The sequence below is a fragment of the Sapajus apella genome, unplaced genomic scaffold (assembly GCF_009761245.1).
Source record: "Sapajus apella isolate SASKATOON/1434 unplaced genomic scaffold, GSC_monkey_1.0 scaffold57, whole genome shotgun sequence".
Classification (NCBI taxonomy): domain Eukaryota; kingdom Metazoa; phylum Chordata; class Mammalia; order Primates; family Cebidae; genus Sapajus; species Sapajus apella.
Window position 1 is genome coordinate 12,058,204 of NW_022436997.1, and position 17,982 is coordinate 12,076,185.

General features: G+C 37.0%; 1 protein-coding gene and 1 pseudogene across 5 annotated transcripts in view; one reads left to right on the forward strand and one right to left on the reverse strand.

The window, feature by feature from the left end:
- Positions 1-17,982, reverse strand: part of DTNA (dystrobrevin alpha) — a 380,851-nt gene that overhangs the window by 297,021 nt on the left and 65,848 nt on the right. The gene's annotated exons all lie outside the window — the stretch shown is intronic.
- Positions 7,875-8,284, forward strand: LOC116528227 (annotated as a pseudogene).

Sequence of the window (17,982 nt, forward strand, 5' to 3'; positions counted from 1 at the left end):
ATTATTTCTCCAACTATAAAAGTTGGCCCTGGACAGAGAATCACAGGTCATTCTTAGCACCATTTATTTTCTTGCCGCATTTTCCCTCTCTATGTAGTCTGTTCACCTAGATCCAAAATATTCTGTTGCCACCAGTAATGCCCTAAGACACAGTCAAGGGGGTTGGAAGGTTGTGGGGATGGGCTTCCCTGGGCCTCACATGTTAGAGGGTCTTGCTGCTGCAGTCTTCCTGTGCTTTCTATGTCATACCCAAAGAGCTATGAGCTAGAAGAAAAACCAGTGTCCCTCTTTTAACAAAGCTCTGAGCATGTAAGACTGGAGTTTCCTGCTCCAAAGGTTTTGAGACAGGATCCAAGTCTGCCTTCCCAAGGTGGACCTGCCTCTAGTATACACACTTTAAAGACTGAAGGGTAGTTGAAGAGTGGTTGTTTGTGGGGATGTGGATGTAGTGGGTATGAGTCCATCTTGGAAGAATGAGCTACGGTGTTTACACACATATGTGCAAGGCCCTTTCAGATATAGGACAGAACTAGGGATGGGAAGAGAAAGCAGAGTGTTTGAGTGCTCTCTCTCTGAGTGGCCACATTTAAGAGAATTTCAATTTGAACTTGGCCTTAAAAATCATTATGAATATACACTTATTAAGGTAGGAAAACATATTTGGTTTAATAGTTTATAAGTTTGATCTATAGTTTTTAAATATTTAGGCGTATTGTTTGTATGTCACTCTTTGTATTCATGCCTCATGAATACAAAATACTAGGGGCATGCCTGATTGTCATATTGCCCTCATATTTACAGTGCAGTGTTCTAAAAGTTACTGGGTACCTTGCCCACACTTTCCCTTCTCTATCAAATTTATCTGTCCTGAACAACAAAAAGTCTCAAAATCATATTTTAAAAAAAGAAACTCATCAGAGAGCTGACGACACAAAGAAAGCCAAATAAATTAATTTTCAAAATGAGGTTAACCCTTTCTTGGATAGAAGAATTCTATAGCTGTTATCACTCCTGACGACACAGCAAGAGGTGGAGCACCTTCACCACAGAGCTGGGTGAGGACAACCAGCCCAGCTATTAACACACTTCTAACAGTTGCAAGTGGATAGGTACCACAGATTAGAACACTGAAGTCCCCCAACCACAGAGAGAATCCATGCCAGCTGTTAACTCCTTCCCACAGATCATCACTGAGTATTCAGAGGTGGTTGATACAGGCCAGGGCAGGGCAAGAGAACTGATGGAGATTCTATAAAGGTGCACAAGCCTTCATTCACTGCACAGTAGCAGTTCTCCAGAAGTGAAGAGAGATGTCCATATACCTGAAAAGCTGGGTGCTGGAGTGTAAAGGAGAGATCCCCTGTGGTCAAGAAGCATCGGTAGGTAGGCTTTAAGTATGCAGACATCTCTGGAGCAATGCTCCTGTCAGTCTTCCTAAAGATAAATTTCTATTTCTTCCCAAAATACATCTAAAGCCAATGATAAATCACACTAAAGCTATAGCAAAGTTTACATTCATATCTAATCATGTTAGATTAATCCATCCTCCCTGCCTTCCCCCCTTCCCCATACATGTTTGCAGCCCAATAGAGAAAGGGATGAGCTTCTTTATGGGAATAAATATTAATTACTACCGTACTTTTACCCACTGACATATAATAAACAATTATAAAACACATGAAGAAGCAGAAAAGTGACTGAAAGAAAAATACATTAGAAGCAGACCCAGAGATGGCTCAAATGTTGGATGTAGCAGGCAGAGAGCTGTTTAAAAACTATGATAGATACATTAAAAAGATATAATAAAAAAGTGAGTCACATGCATTAATATTGGAGAAATTTCAATAGATACATATGCATTATCAAAAAGAGCAAAATAGAAATGATAAAAATAAAAATTATGTGTAATAAATGAAGGATTGATTCAAGGAGTTGAACACCAGACTGAACCCAGCAGAAGAAAAGTCAGTAATATTTAAGATATGTCAATAAAATCATCCAAATGGAAACACTAGAGAAAAAAGAGTAAAGAAAATGGAACAGAAATCCTGTGACTGTAACAAAAATCGAATGATCTAAGATATTTGTAATTGAAGCCTCAGAAGGGTAGTAGGGATGAAATTAAGGAGAATAAATACCTAAAATGGTGATAGGTGAACAATTTCCATAACTAGTAAAAGATATCAACCCACATATGAAAAAAGCTAAGTAAAACCCAAGCAAGAAAATGCAAAAACAAACAGCTAAACAAACAAAACAAATTCCTCCACCACCACCAACACATTGAGGCATTTTTTGATTAAACTATTGAAAAACAAGGATAGAGGGTAAATCTTAAAAGCAGCCAGAGGAAAAAGACATTTCACACAGGGAACAACCATACAAACAATGTCTGATTTTTCAACTAAAATATTAGCTGCCTTAAGACAATGCAATATCTGCAAAGTACTGAAGGAAAGCAACTTTTAATCTAGAATTCTATGTTCAACAAATTTGTCTTTCAACATGAGGGTGAAATAATATGAGAAAGGTTGAGAGTGTTTGTTTTTAGCAAATATGTACTGCAAGGTACGAGGAAGTTTTTCAAGGTGAATTCTTAATTGAAGCCTGAATCTACATGGAGAACTGAAAATTATTAGAGTAAATAAATGACTAAATATCTTGGTAAGTATAAAAGACCTTTTAAAAATTACCATCATCTACCTACCTACATATCTATCATCATTTACCTACCTCTCCACATTTTAAAAACTTATGACTATTTAAAGCAAAAATAATATATTTTGTGTTTGTTACCTATAAGTAAAAAAAAATACATGACAACAAGAAAGCGAAGGTCAGCAAGTAAATATAATTATACTTTTTAAAGGTTCTTACATGGTTATTTTTGTAATACCATTTAAAGGTAAACAATAATAAAGATGCATTTGCACAATCTTAAGACACAATAACTAAAAAAATAAAAGCACTCCATTGAGGTATAGTGGAAAACATCAATGGAGGAGATAAAATGAAATAATAAAATATTCAATTAACTCAAAGGAAAGCAAGCAAATAAGAAACATAGGAACAAAAAACAGATGTGACAAATAGAAAACAAATATCAAGATGGTAGACTTAAATCTAATGAGAGTAAAAATTGCATTAAATTTAAAGGTCATGGTCACCAAAATGGTATGATACTGGTATAAAAATAGGCACACAGACCAATGGAACAGAATAGAGAACTCATAAATAAACCTGAGTTCTTATAGCCCACTGGTATTTGATGAAGCAAACAAAAATATGAAGTGGTGAAAGGACATCCTATTCAACAGACGGTGCTGGGATAATTGGCAAGCCGCATGTAGAAAAATAAACTAGATCATCATCTCTCACCTTATACAAAAATCAACTCAAGATCGACCAAGGTCTTACATCTAAGACCTTAAACTATAACAGTGATAGAAGATAACACTGGAAAAACCCTTCTAGACATTGGCTTGAGCAAGGATTTCATGGCCAAGAACCTAAAAGCAAATGCAATAAAAACAAAGATTACTAGGTGGGACTTAATTAAACTAACAAGCTTTTGGATAGCAAAAAGAAAAGTAAGCAGAGTAAGCAGCCCACAGAGTGGGGGAAAAAACTTCACAATCTATACATCTGAAAATGTACTAATATCCAGAATCTACAATGAACTCAAATCAACAAGAAAAACAATTCCACCAAAAAGTGGATTAAGGACATGAATAGACAATTATCAAAAGAAGATATACAAATGGCCAACAAACATATATAAAATGGCTCAACATTACTGATGATCAGGGAAATGCAAATAAAAACCCAAATGTGATACCACCTTACTCCTGTAAGAATGGCCATAATAAAAATATTTAAAAAACCAGTAGCTGTTGGCGTGGATGCAGCGAACAGGGAACACTTCTGAACTGCTGGTGGAAATGTAAACTAGTACAACCACTATGGGAAACATGTGGGCATTCCTTAAATAACTAAAAGTAGAACTATCATTTGATCCAGCAATCCCACTACTGGGTATCTACCCAGAGGAAAAAAATCATTATACAAAAAAGATACTTGCACATGCATGTTTATAGCAGCACAATTTGAAATTGCAAAAATGTGGAACCAACCCAAATGCCCATCAATCAATGGGTGGATAAACTGTGATATATATATCATATATAATAAAAATATATATATATATTATATTATAAAATATATATATTATATATTCTATTATATATATTATCATATATATTATATATATGTCTTTTATACTTACCCATTTTATATATATAAAATATAGACATATTTTATGTAGACATATATACGTCTTCTATACTTACCATATATATATATATATGTATATGTATATATAAGACCTTTTAAAGATTACCATCTATCTACCTACTACATATCTATCATCATTTACCTACATATTCCATTATAATTACATATATAATGGAATACTACTCAGCCATAAAAAGGAATGAATTAATGGCATTTGCAGTAACCTGGATGGGATTAGAGACTACTATTCTAAATCAAGTAACTAAGGAATGGAAAACCAAACATTGTATATTCTCCCTCATAAGTGAGACCTAAGCAATGAGCATGCAAAGCCATAAGAATGACACAATGGACTTTGGGGACTCAGTGGGAAAGGGTGGGAAAGGGGTGAGAGATAAAAGACTACAAATTGGGTTCAGGTGGTGGGTGCGCCAAAATCTCACAAATCACCACTAAAGAACTTACTCATGTAACAAAATACCGCCTGTTCCCCCAAAAACCTATGGAAATAAAATATTACAAATAAATTTTTATAAAATATAAATGGACTCAATATTCCATTATCAGACTGAATAAAAAATCAAGAATAAACCACACGCTGTTTATTTGAAAAAATGCTTTAAATATAAAAATACATGTTGACTGAAAGTTTAAAAATGCAAAAAAAAAAACACCATAAAAATGTTTGTGTGCCTATGTAAGACACATGAGATATGTTAGACTCCAAGCTAAAGTATTACTGTATTATCAAAGATAAAGAGAGATATTTCATGGTGATAAAAGGATCAATTCATCAAGAGGATATAAAACTGAAAATAGGGCTTCCACATACATAAAGCTAAAATGGACATAATTAAAGTGAGAATAGACAAACCCATAATCATTATTTAAAGGCAAACAGAAACACTTCTGAGGCCCTTTATTTCAACACACACACAAATACTATTACTGACCCACAATAAAAAAGTGGGTGGGGGTATGTTTTGGTAGAGAAGTCTCTGGGGCCTTTCAAGGCACGTTGTATCTCTAAGGCTGTAGCCTAGAATTCTGATACAAAATGTGGGAGATTCAGTGTACAGTTTTTTGACAGCCAGCAAGGTTAGAACGTTCACATATATGACAAGATATGGATTTTGCAGCCTCTGGTTGGAATGAGTGATAAACAGCCTCATCCATGTTCCCTGGTTGTCATACAAATATCACCAATTTACAGTCAGTGATGGTTGCTCATGCCTCCAATTCCAGCACTTTGGGAGGCTGAGGCAGGCAGATCACCTGAGGTCAGGAGTTTGAGACCAGCCTGGGCAACACAACGAAGCCTCATCTCTACAAAAATTATGTAGTACTAAAAATACAAAAATTACCCAGGCATGGTGACATGTGCCTGTAATCTCAGTTAATCGGAAGGCTAAGCGAAGAGAATAACTTGAACCAGGGAGAAGGAGGTTGGAGTCAGCCAAGATCATGCCATTGCACTCCAGCCTGGGTGATGGAGTGAAACTCCATCTCAAAAAATAAAATAATAAAATAAAATAAAACAAAGCAAAACCCCAAAAGAAGTCACCAATTTATTTGTGTTCCATGATGAAATGAAGGTGAGGAAAAATGTGTTCATACCCTTAAATCCCTCCCTGGTAGTTTGTCTCGACTGTCAATTGCTGACTTGCGATCTGAGTGGGATATTCTCGGTTCCTGGAAGACTACAGTGGCCAATAGGACATTCTCAATCAGAGGCAGTTCTGTGGCAGTCACTTCCGTGACAGAGGCCATGCAATAGGCACACAACTTTACCACTGGCTTATCCTGAAAGCGCTGTGGAGCACTGTGAGCATCGTGCCTGCAGGTGACAGCCAGGACCAGGACTCTAGGATTTTCCCCAAAAGATGATTCTATGGGCAGTTATCATTGGGTTTCATAGAACTAAAGCATGCTTTATAAATGTAGGGAGAAAGAACATCATGGAATGTTTTCTGCCACAGATGAAGAAAAACTTAAAATTTCTGACGGGCTCTGGCAGGTCATAAAGCACTGGAGAAGTCTTGGTTGGAGGCCAGACTTGAAATAAAGTGGTTTGAAATGCTGTCTGGAGACAGATATTTAAAAACTGATTAGTTCTATTCTTTATTGAGGTTAAAATAGGCTTTCTAGGGGAAGATGGGGAATAAAAATTTACCCAGAAGAAGAAGACGTGATGGTTGATGTGACACAAAGGCTATAATACAGTCACTGAAGGATAAATCAGAATCCATCCAGTCCCAAGCAGTCAAACCAGAATAATCTTGAAATTTATGTCAGAAAAGTAAAACATAGCTATAGATAGTATTAAAGGAAACTCTTGGTGAAAATTCCATTCTTTAGGAAAATGGAAAATTGCTTTTATATAAAGGTAAAGAAAAAAGACTGAGTGATCTCAATTTATATGGAAAAAAAGGTTGAAATTTTAAGAGCATGTTTGGAAAAACTTTCGTGTGAGAAGGAACATCAGATCTAGCATTTACTGAAGGCTTGTTGAAGATAACAGATTTTTTTGCTGCCTTTAGGGATGACATCGACAGTGTTCATTAGGTGTTGGATATAATAAAAGGGTCAGAAATAAGAGACAACTTAGATGAGGAGTTTTGAAGAATTATGCATACCATTAAGTAAATACGTCCTTACAAACTCTTGAAAAAATAATCAAATATACAGTAAATTCACTAAAAGAAACTTATGCATTATATTAAAACATTCCAAATGTTTTAATATAAAATGCATCAGAAAATGCAAAGATGGAAAGTGAAGTTCGAAAGCTTGACAAAAAACGAATGATGGGATTTTATCATAATAAAACCTCACAAGAAGTTTACTTTATAGGAAAGAGACTTTAGAAAGAGAGAAGAAATGTTCACAGCAGATACAACATCAGCTATACCCCCGAGGAGCTGGACACCTATAGAAAATAATTATTTCTATGTTGTTGTACGATTTTAGTAAAAGCATTAAGACTTGCTATACCAGACCACCATAACATTAAGAAAAACAGGCATTTTTTATGGACAATACAGTAGTAACTAGAGATATTTTAAACTTTAAGAGGTATTTATAGGCTGAGGTAGGAGTATCAGTTGAGGCCAGGAGACAGAAACAGGTCTGGGCAAAATAGTGAGAACCCATGTCTTCAAAAATAATAATAAAAATAAAAATTAGCTGAGCATAGTGGCTTGTCCCTGTAGTCTCAGCTACTTGGGAGGCTGAGGTGGGAGGATAGCATGAGCCCAGGAGTTAGAGGCTGCCTTGAGCTATGATCACACTATTACTGCACTCCAGCCTGGGTGACAGAGTGAGGCTATCTCAAAAAAAAAAAAAAAAAAAAAGAAAGAAAGAAAGAAAAAAACAGGTGTTTCTGTTGGGTTCAAGCTGATCTGTAGCTTCATCTTTCCAAAAACATGTGGGTGTGTGAGGTTCCCTGATGGTGCCAGCACTGCCTCCTGTAGGGTATGGCCCAGACCATTGCTCACTGTGACTCTAAGGACAAACACTTCTGGGGCACCATCAGGCGAAAGTCCATGCCCCACTTCTACTCCTCTGTGCGTGTCCTGTGGAATCCCCGGTATGGACCTGGAAGGGCTGGAGAAACTCAACAAGAACAAGAGGCTATCCAAGAGGTGTGGTGCCTTTTGGTCTCGGAGTCTCAGATCAAGCAGATCCCATGGATCATTGGCCCAGGCCTAAATAGGCTGACAAGTTCCCTTACCTGCTGACGCACAATGGAAATATGGTGGCCAAAGGTGATGAAGTAAAGCCCACAATCAAGCTCCAGATGAAAGGGGGGCTATGTCTAGCCGTGGCCATTGGCCCCCTAAAGATGGCAGATGACGAGCTTGTAGGTAGCATCCACCTCACCGTCAGCTTCCTAGTGTCGCTGCTCTATAAGAATTGGCAGAACATTCACACTTTAAACATGAAGAGAACCATGGGCAAGCCCCAGTGCCTGTGTGAAGGCACATTCTAATACATTTTAGTCCCATGCACACACAAAAGAGGGAAGAACCTGCCCTTATATGTAGAATCTGAAAGAGTGGAACTCGGGAGTGGAGAGTGGAATAGTGGTTAGTTACTAGGGGCTGGATGGCTGGGGCTTGGGGAGATGTTCCTCAAAGGATATGTGATTTTAGTTGAGCAGGAAGACTAAGTTTAAGAGATTCGGTATACAGCATGGTGGCTATAGTTGGTAACAATGTATAGTATGTTGAAAAATCACAAAACTAGATTTTAAGTGTTCTCACTACAAAAATGATACCTATGTGAGGTAATGCATAGGTTAATTACCTTGATTGAGGCATTCTACAATATATACATACTGTAACACATCATGTTGTACATGATAAATGCATACAATTTTAATTTTTCAATTAGAAGAATAAAAAAGAATCTACCCTTTATCCAGTCCTTTAGCTGCTCTCATGTCAATTAATGGTTATAGCATATAGAGTATGACAACATGCAGCCAAAATGAGGTAACAGGAGCTTATTTAGACTAATGCATGTTCTGAATCAGTTCCTTAGGAGAGATCCTAAAATGGGATTTTAGGCATTTGGATATATAGATGGTAGTAGTGGCAGGAGAGGAGGGAAGTGGGAGAGGCTGGAACGTTTTGAGAGGCATTTTTGTTCCTAATATTTATTTAGGGTCCTAAAGTTGTGTTACATATATAGCTCTCTGCTTCGCCCAGCAGGCCTTTCTTATACAAAACTTTGACTACTTAGCACAGACTTTTAAACACAAAGGTTAAAGGAATAAAGGAAAGCAGAGATGTAGAAGCTAAACAAGAGTTGCCAGGTGCAAAGTTAACTGTATATGTGACATGGGAGCAGAGCAAAAGGGAAGAAATCCATGTTTACTGAGCACCTACTGTGTGCAAAGGAAACTTCTATACGTTGTTCTACTTCATCCATTTAAAACCTGTGATTTAGAAATTATTATTTCTATTTTATGGATCAAGAAATGGAATGTCAGAGGGATTAACTGACTTGTCATGGGCTCAGGATTAATAAGTGAAAGTACATAAATTTGATCTTATATCTGTGTGACTCTTAAGCCTAACATTCTTTCCACTGTTTTGAGGAATAAAGAGGCCACTTTCCCAAAGCAGATGAACCACCTAGCTGTGTTTCCTTGAATCCCAAAGACTTGGTTCTGTTCCACTACAAGGTCAATACAACAGGTGTGGCAGTTAGATGGAAGTAGGGGAGAACCTTCTAGGTACCTGATAGAACTGGTGAGCCTATATCCAGATTAGACTGCCAAAATCAAGAGGAAAGTGGAACCTGATGGGAGGGCTAGGGAGACATAATATGGTTTATTTCATAAACTCACTTGAGTCTCTAAGAGGATGGGGTGCTAGATTAGACTCCCTGAACTCACATTCCACCACTGCTGTGTCTCACATGAGTTACTTAATCTCTATAAATGTATTTTTTATCTGCAAAAAGATGATAATATTGACCTCACCCGGTAGCTGTTGTGAATACTAAATGAGCTGCTATATATAAAACACTTAGAATAATTGGTTAGCTCATAGCAGCCTCAGAGTAACTATCATCATTATCATGGTTGACAGTAAATATATGAATCAGAGTATTCTCATTTAATATACATTTTCTACAACAATGGAAAGCCTGAGAAAGGTAAGAAAAACAGCAGATTTGAATCACTTGAGGATAACAATGATTGAACCCAGTCAGACTGGGCCTGAATCAGAATCTCTAGGGCTGGGTTCTGAGCATCTGTTTATCTAAAAAATACTCCCAGATTTTTTAGATATGTGTAGCCAGAGTAGAGAACACTTACTGTTCTACTCACATTTTTGTGTTTTTCTTCCCCAGTCTCTCTTGAATTTTTACATATATATTATGCATTAAGATGCCTGACTGAATTTTGATATGATGTCAGGGGCTTACACAAATGCATTTTATTTCACATTAGGTTGGTGACCCTGGTCATTAGCTACAAGTTTTTACAATACGAAGAAAAATGGATGCTCTGTTACCAAAATTAATGGGAAAAAACCTGATATGAAACTTAATTGCTTCATGATACCTATTCTATTTAATTTGTATGATGAATGGCTGTGTGGCCGAGGTATTATCTACTTTTTGGAATGAGGTAGCTTGAAAAAGCATCAGCTGCACTAGAAAACTTACGAAGACAGAATAGCACTCAGAAGGACCCTTTGCAGAGAGTTAGAGACTAGGCATGATGTAATCCGTTTCATTAATTTAAAGTAAACATAGGATAAAACTCTTGCTAACATCAAAGCAGCCACCAATTAACAGCACCTCAAATCGTCGGGCAAATGCATGACTATTCAAGATTTTTTTTTTTTTTTTAAATAAAGATGGAGTGTCTCTATGTTGCTTAGGCTGGTCTCAAACTCCTAACTGAAGCCATCCTCTCACCTCGGCCTCCCAAAGTGCTGGGAGTACAGGTGCAAGTCACTGCACCCAGGCTGTTCAGGATATTTCATCTGAATTTAGGGTGGGCCATTCATAAACTGACTGAGTCAAGTCTCTCTTCCTGAGTGAGAGCAGATGTAAGTACACAGTATGAGAGTTGGCAAAATGGAGGAGTATCTATGGTGTTTCTGATAGTGGTTTTCAACCCTGGAAACATTTTAGAAATGTTGATGAGATTTCAAGTTAAATATGGAGGCCTGTGCCTTTTACTCTGAGATTTTCATATAACTGATCTTAAGTGGGGTACATACTTGGATGCTTTTGCTCTGCAGTTAGAGTTGAGAACTGCTGATGTATTAGAAAGAACATAAACTTAGTAGCCAGTCAACACAGGCTTGAGTTTTTTGCTGTAATGTTGGCTTGATGTGAGGAATTTAATTGAACCTCAGTGTCCTTATCTGTGAAAGGAATGTAACACTATACCTTATAAGGCTGCTATGGAGACAAGTGTCAATGAATGTAAAGCACTTAGTACTGTGCCTGATACATGGTAAATACTTGAAGTGTTTATAAAGTACCTTGTCTCATGCCTGTAATCCCAGCACTTTGGGAGGCTGAGGTGGGTGGATCACAAGGTCAAGAGATCAAGACCCTCCTGGACAACATGGTGAAACCTCGTCTCTACTAAACAATACAAAAATTAGCTTGGCTTGGTGGCACACGCCTGTAGTCCCAGCTGCTCGGGAGGCTGAGGCAGGAGAATTGCTTGAACCCGGGAGGTGGAGGTTGCAGTCAGCCGAGATTGTGCCACTGCACTCCAGCCTGGCAACAGAGCAAGGCTCCATTTCAAAATTTAAAAAATTAAAAATTAAAAAATTAAAAAAATAAATAAAGTACCTGGTAGCTTTCTTTTCAGCACTTCTCTCTCCTCTTTAGGTATCCACTCCTCCCCTGAAGCCTGCTCAAAGCTTCCAACCTGGTATCCCCATGTAGCCCTGCCTTACATAGAGGTACCCAATATTTTTAAACTTCCTAAACAACACCCCCACCCCAACTTTAACTGTATCTAGTGCAAGGATTTGTGACCTCTGGAATCACCTGCAGGTCTTTAAAAAATGCTGATACCTGGTCCTACCACCAGTATGCTGTGATTTATAACCCTCATTACTAGTATAATTTCTCCAGAGACAGCAATGCAAATCTGTGAAAATTCTTCAGAATCTGTTTTTAAAAAATTGGAATAAAACTGAAGTATTCAGAGAGAAAGAAAATATACAGTAAACATTTGGTAAGTCACTTATTCATTCTTCCTTTAGTAAGCAATTGCAGAGCTCTAAATTTGTGCTAGACATTAGGTATAAAAAAGTAATTAAGACTCTGTCCCTGCTTTCGAAGAATTCACAATGTAGTAAAACTGATAGAAAATAATGCAATTTATTCCCTCATTTATCCATCACTTTTACTGAGTGCCTACAATGCAGCTGGGGACATTGTAGGTGCTGAAGACACAGACATGAACAAAACAAAACAAAACTCCCAAAATGACCAAGCTCAGTGGGCTTAGATTTTGGGAGGGAGAATTAAAGAAAGATGTTTTTATGACAGAAGTAAACACAGGGTAGTTTGGAAATTTAGTTCAAAAAGGCAACCTCTCACCTCAGGAAAGGTTTACAGGAAGGCCTCCTGGAGAGAAGACAGGACAACTGATTTTTGAAGAACAAGGAGTTAGCCGGGCAGCTAAGGGATATGTGCCATATGGTTAATTTTATGTACCAACTTGGCTGGGCCATGGTGCTCAGATGTTTGGTCAAACATTAGTCTGAATGTTTCTGTGACACTGGTGGTTTTCTTTCTTTCTTTCTTTTCTTTTCTTTTTTTTTTTTTTTTTTTTTTTTTTGGTGTGGATGAAATTAACATTTACAGTAGCCTTTAAGTAAAGCAGACTGGCCTCCATAATGTGAGTAGCCTTCATCCAATCAACTGAATGCCTTAATAGAACAAAGACTGACTTCCCCCAACCAAGAAGGAATTCAGCAGGAGACAGCATTCAGATGTGCACTGCAATGTCAACTCTTCCTGAATCTCCAGACTGCTGTCCCACTCTGTAGATTTTGGACTTGCCAGCTTCCATAATCGCGTGAGCCAATTCCTTAAAATAAATCTCTCTATATATGTACATGCTATTGGCTCTGTTTTTCTGTAGAATTATGACTAATGCAGTATGCAATTGAGTCAGATGAATTTTTTCCAGTTCTTCTCAAGACTAGAGTCCCACCCCTTGCTGTTTTTCACTATCACGAAGAAATAGATGTCATCCAACATAATCTCTTTCAACTGTGTTTCCATTTACCTCAAAGGTTCCCCTTATCTTTAGTGGTCACTCCTCTTTTTTCTGTTTAAAAGGGAAAGTACTCCCTTTCCTTTCTAAGACTAATCTTCCACCTGTGCTCCAGGTTCTTCTCAAGCATTCTGTTTGGAATTTGGTCTAATAATGATCTTCTCTCTCACATCTGCAGCCTCTCCTCCTCTCCTTTCCCTTAAGATTCACTCAAGCCTTCTCCTGCACCCACGTTTCTACACACACATATGTCTGGATGTGTACATTCATGAACATGACTCAGTCCCTAGATGGGCTGGATCCAACGAGCTCAGATCCTGCCAGGCCATTTCACAAGAGGCAGGGGCACAATTTCCTTGACTTGGGATTTCTGGCCTCCTGTTAAGGGTCAATGTTTTGTGCTGGAAATATCATGGATTCAGCATAGTAACATGGCTTTTCTCAGCTGATCACGAATCTTGGTTGACAGTCATGAATATCTTTGATTAGTTAATTATTGCTTAATAAATGAGAAATGGGCCAGGTGTGGTAGCTCATGTCTGTAATCCCAGCACTTTGAAAGACCAAGGCCGGTGGAGCACCTGAGGTTGAGACCAGCCTGGCCAACATAAGAAACCCCATCTCTACTAAAAATACAAAGATCAGCTGGGTGCGGTGATGTGTGCCTGTAGTCCCAGGTACTCGGGAGGCTGAGGCAGGACAATCATTCGAACCCAGGAGGTGGAGGTTGCAATGAGCTGAGATTGTGTAGTGCACTCCAGCCTGGGTGACAAACAGAAACTCTGCCTCAAAAAAATAAATAAATAAAAATAAAAAATTTATAAATGCCTCAGGGATAAACTTTTAAGAGGAGTAATAATGAGTTGAGTCTTTTCTGATATTATGCATGAGTAAACTGTAGGAAAATAAAAGGACAAAAGAGACAGAGGATAGAGGATAGGAAATCTGGAGATAAAATGAAGATGAGTGGCAGATGGGAAATTTTAAGGGAATGAGATAAACCCTGAACAGAAGTGCCAGGGCCTCACATTACCTAAGATTTTATCTTTTTCTTTATGAAATAACATGATTTGCAACCAAAATCCAGTAAAAATCTAAGTCTCTCTCGAATTTTTAATGCCAGAGTACCTTGACAAATCATATCACTGCACAAACACACACATATACACAGTGATGTAGAGTGGTTTGAGGCTACACTGTGCTGAATTATTGGCAGAATTAAATGGCTTGACTTATTATAGATAAACTATGAAATCTCATATTTCATTTTTTCTTGGCCTTATTTTTATCAAATTACCCTTCATCTAGTGTGAACAACAAAGACTCAGATTCATCTGAATGTGCCTCATTTCCCAATCTATTGCTCAGAGTATTCCTATTTCTATAGAAACAATACTCATTTTTTTTCTAAAATTTCAAACAGCATTCTCTCCATAAAGTAATATTCATGTAAGAAAACTGCATAATTGCAACATGCAGGAAAATAACATATAATTGTATTTTTAACAACCCTGCCGAATAAAGAACTTGATAGTGACATTAAAAGTAGGGCAAGGATAAAAGCTTTACAGAGACCAAAATTTTCTCTTGGGTGAAAGGCTTATTAAATTCTAATTAGTTACATATCTGTGTTTTGTGAATATAAAAGAGTAGAAAATATATACTATTGAATTTTTCTAAGATGTGCTGAAGCCTTCGAGTCATTTCTTAATTGAATTTGATATCAAAATAGCAGTTAGGTAATTTATTTTAAGATCTGTCCCACTGCATGGCTTAACGCTAAGACAAAGACTGTTGACCTGTTGGTTGATTGATGTTAGTTCCAAGTTTTATAGGTTATCAATTATTATAAGTGACATAATAAAACTGCATAATCAGATTTTGTATATGCTTCAACTTAAAGATTTCTTACCAATCTATATACTTTTAAACTCTGATTTATTAAGTCTATCACAAAGCATTTATAAAACAAAATTTTAAATGACTTCCTTCATGATCCTATTTAAATTCTTAAATTCCCAATCTAAAAATACCATAACAGCCAAAAAGTTGATTTTAAATAACATCATTTATTTCACCTAATTTTAAAGCTCAACTTCTTAAGGTAAGAAATGGTAAATCCACTTTAAGTTTTTTAAATAAACACACTTACCATAATCTCAGTTCATAAAGCTGAGAAAAGGATTAAAAACTTATTAATGATTGTTACCAATTAAAATAAAGATATCTAAAATGTCCAAATTTACCCTCTTTAATTTATAAAAATAGTTGATGCAAGCATTCTAGAACATAGTTACCATTGTTACTAATTCAAACATTTTGTCATTACCAAAAGAAACCTCAGGGTTCAACCATTCCTTAACATGGACTTGAAACGGCAAAATTTGTGGTGTATTGACGACATACCATGAAATGATTTATTCAGTGTCTTTCCAACAATTGAGATTACAGCGATCAGGGTATTTCAGTTATTAACTTAAAAAAACCTAAATGCACTTAAGAACAGATGTCATTGCAGAGAAAAAAAAAGGTGTTGATGGCTTCAAAGTATAATGCGGTTTTGAATCTCTATGGCATATAAACATTGAGGCTCCTTTTTTCTCAAGATCTTTTACACTACTGATAAGGAAGGCCTCTGATCTACTTTATGTAGCCCTGACTGATGTTTCATAGTGGATTCAGTAGGATCCCTGAAGAACATGCTTTTACATGGAAGATCAGAGTTAGAATTACAGGTTAGAAACAGGATTCTCCCACTGTGAATATAAGATGTCCTGCAATAAGAAGAGAGGTTACAGGTGGAAGACTCCAGCACAGTGGCTCTAACAACCTGTGGCAACTTGCACAGTCTGTCTCACAGGTCCAAGGAGACAGGTCACAGACATGCGTCCTCACACAGAATTGCTAAAGAACTTTCTCTGAAACGTGTGCATTGAGTGTTATGAAGGGATGGCTATGTATTGGCTTAACTTCATTGTCCATTAGGAAAAAATTTCTAGATGTTTGCCAAACTTTCTACCATTTTTAATCCATGAAAAATTGCCTTTTAACTTCTGAAATTGTGTATATTAAAGTTTCCAAATCCAGGCTTTATACTACTTAATCAGCTTAACCTAATCTGATACCTTTTTAAAAAGAAAGATTAATTTCTCTCTTCTCTCCTATGCCACCCTTCTCTGCTGGTTTCCCCATTGTTTTTCCTGCAACTCCTTCTCAACCTCATCTTCAGAGTTCCTCAAGGATGGACATTACTTTACTTGGTCATTGCTTTACTCTATTCTCTTCTCACACAGCTTGTATTGGGAATCTTGTCCATTCTTCTGTCCAACCCAGGACTTTCTCTTGATTACTAGACTTATGTCCACCTGCTAGTGGCCATTTTCATTGAGTATATTTCATTAATAATCCTGCAGTCTCTGGGTGCTTGCTATTTGCCAGACATTGTAGTGTCAGCGAGAAAGACTTGGGCATCTCACATTGTCTATGCCTAAGAGACCTCACTACTTGTTTTTCCTCTCTCCTCAAACTTGCTCTGCAATGGAGGTGCCATCTACTATAGGTAGCTGTAGCAGGTTGAATGCTGGTTTCCAAAAGATAATTCTACCCAGAACCTGTGGATATAACACTATTTGGGAAAAGGGTCTCTATCTATCTATCTGTCTATCTATCTATCTATCTATCTATCTATCTATCTATCTATCTATCTATCTATCTATCTATCTATCTAACTAAGTTAGGTCTTGGGATGAAATCATCTTGCATTAAGATGAGCTCTAAATCCAAAGGTACATGTTCTTATAAGAGAGACAGAAGGGAAGACAGAGAGACACAGAGAAGGTCACGTAAAGAGGAAGGCAGAGATTGGAATTATTTTGCCACAAGCCAAGGAATGCCTTGAGCCATCAAAAGCTAGAAGAGGCAAGGGAGGAACCACCCACTTAGCCTGCAGAGGAAGGAATGGCTTTGCTGGGGCTTTGATTTTGGACTTTCAGCCCTCTGACCATGGCAAAATAAATGTCTGTTGTTTTAAGCAATCAAGTTTCTGTTAATTTGTTACAGCAGCCCTAGGAAGCCCATACAGTACCCTTTCTAAATTTCCCCCAGCTCAAGGATCCCAATTTTCTCCTTAAGCAGATTCTTAACTATCTGTTTATTATCCCTCTTCCCTGTTAAAATTGTCATTCTTTGAAAGCAAGACTCTGAATTTCTTCTCTATTTTTAATACCTAATACTTGGCACATAGTAGAAGTGCTGAAAGAATGAACCAAAGTTTGTTTGTATGTTTGTTTTACTGGTTACAGAAATAGCATAAATCTACATATAATAAAGGTAGACATTTTAAGTCATTCAAATTATTTTAGCACAGCTGTCTTCTTATTAAATTTTTTTTAATTTGTATAACTTTAAAAAATGCCTGTTTATATATTACAATATAGACGCTTTGCTAAGCCGTTTGGGAAAAAATAGCAAAGTCACTCTGAATTATGACTATAAGGTAGAATGCATGAAAATTAATTTTATTAAGGCAGGACTCCTAAATATATAATTCATAGTTATATGTTTTGTTTTTAAGACATAAAAGCTTTGCTTGGTAAGTCTCCCTTCTTTATCTGAAGCCTACAGCAGGCAGCCACATACATGCATGCATTTACGCCCACACTCCAATTAACCCTGTCTGTGGAGGGTCAGTACATTCATGATGCAACTAAAACAGCAACAGAAGGAGGCACAGATACACTTAATAGTGTTACTTATTTCCATATAAAATGGCCAAATGGTCTAATTAAAAGGCTTGGTATGTATTTGAACAAATGAGTATAAAGCAGCTTAAAAAGCATAATACACCTCAACTTTAAAATTGTATTGAAAGACAGATGGAAGATAATAGGCATAATTTCTAACAGAAAATATACAAA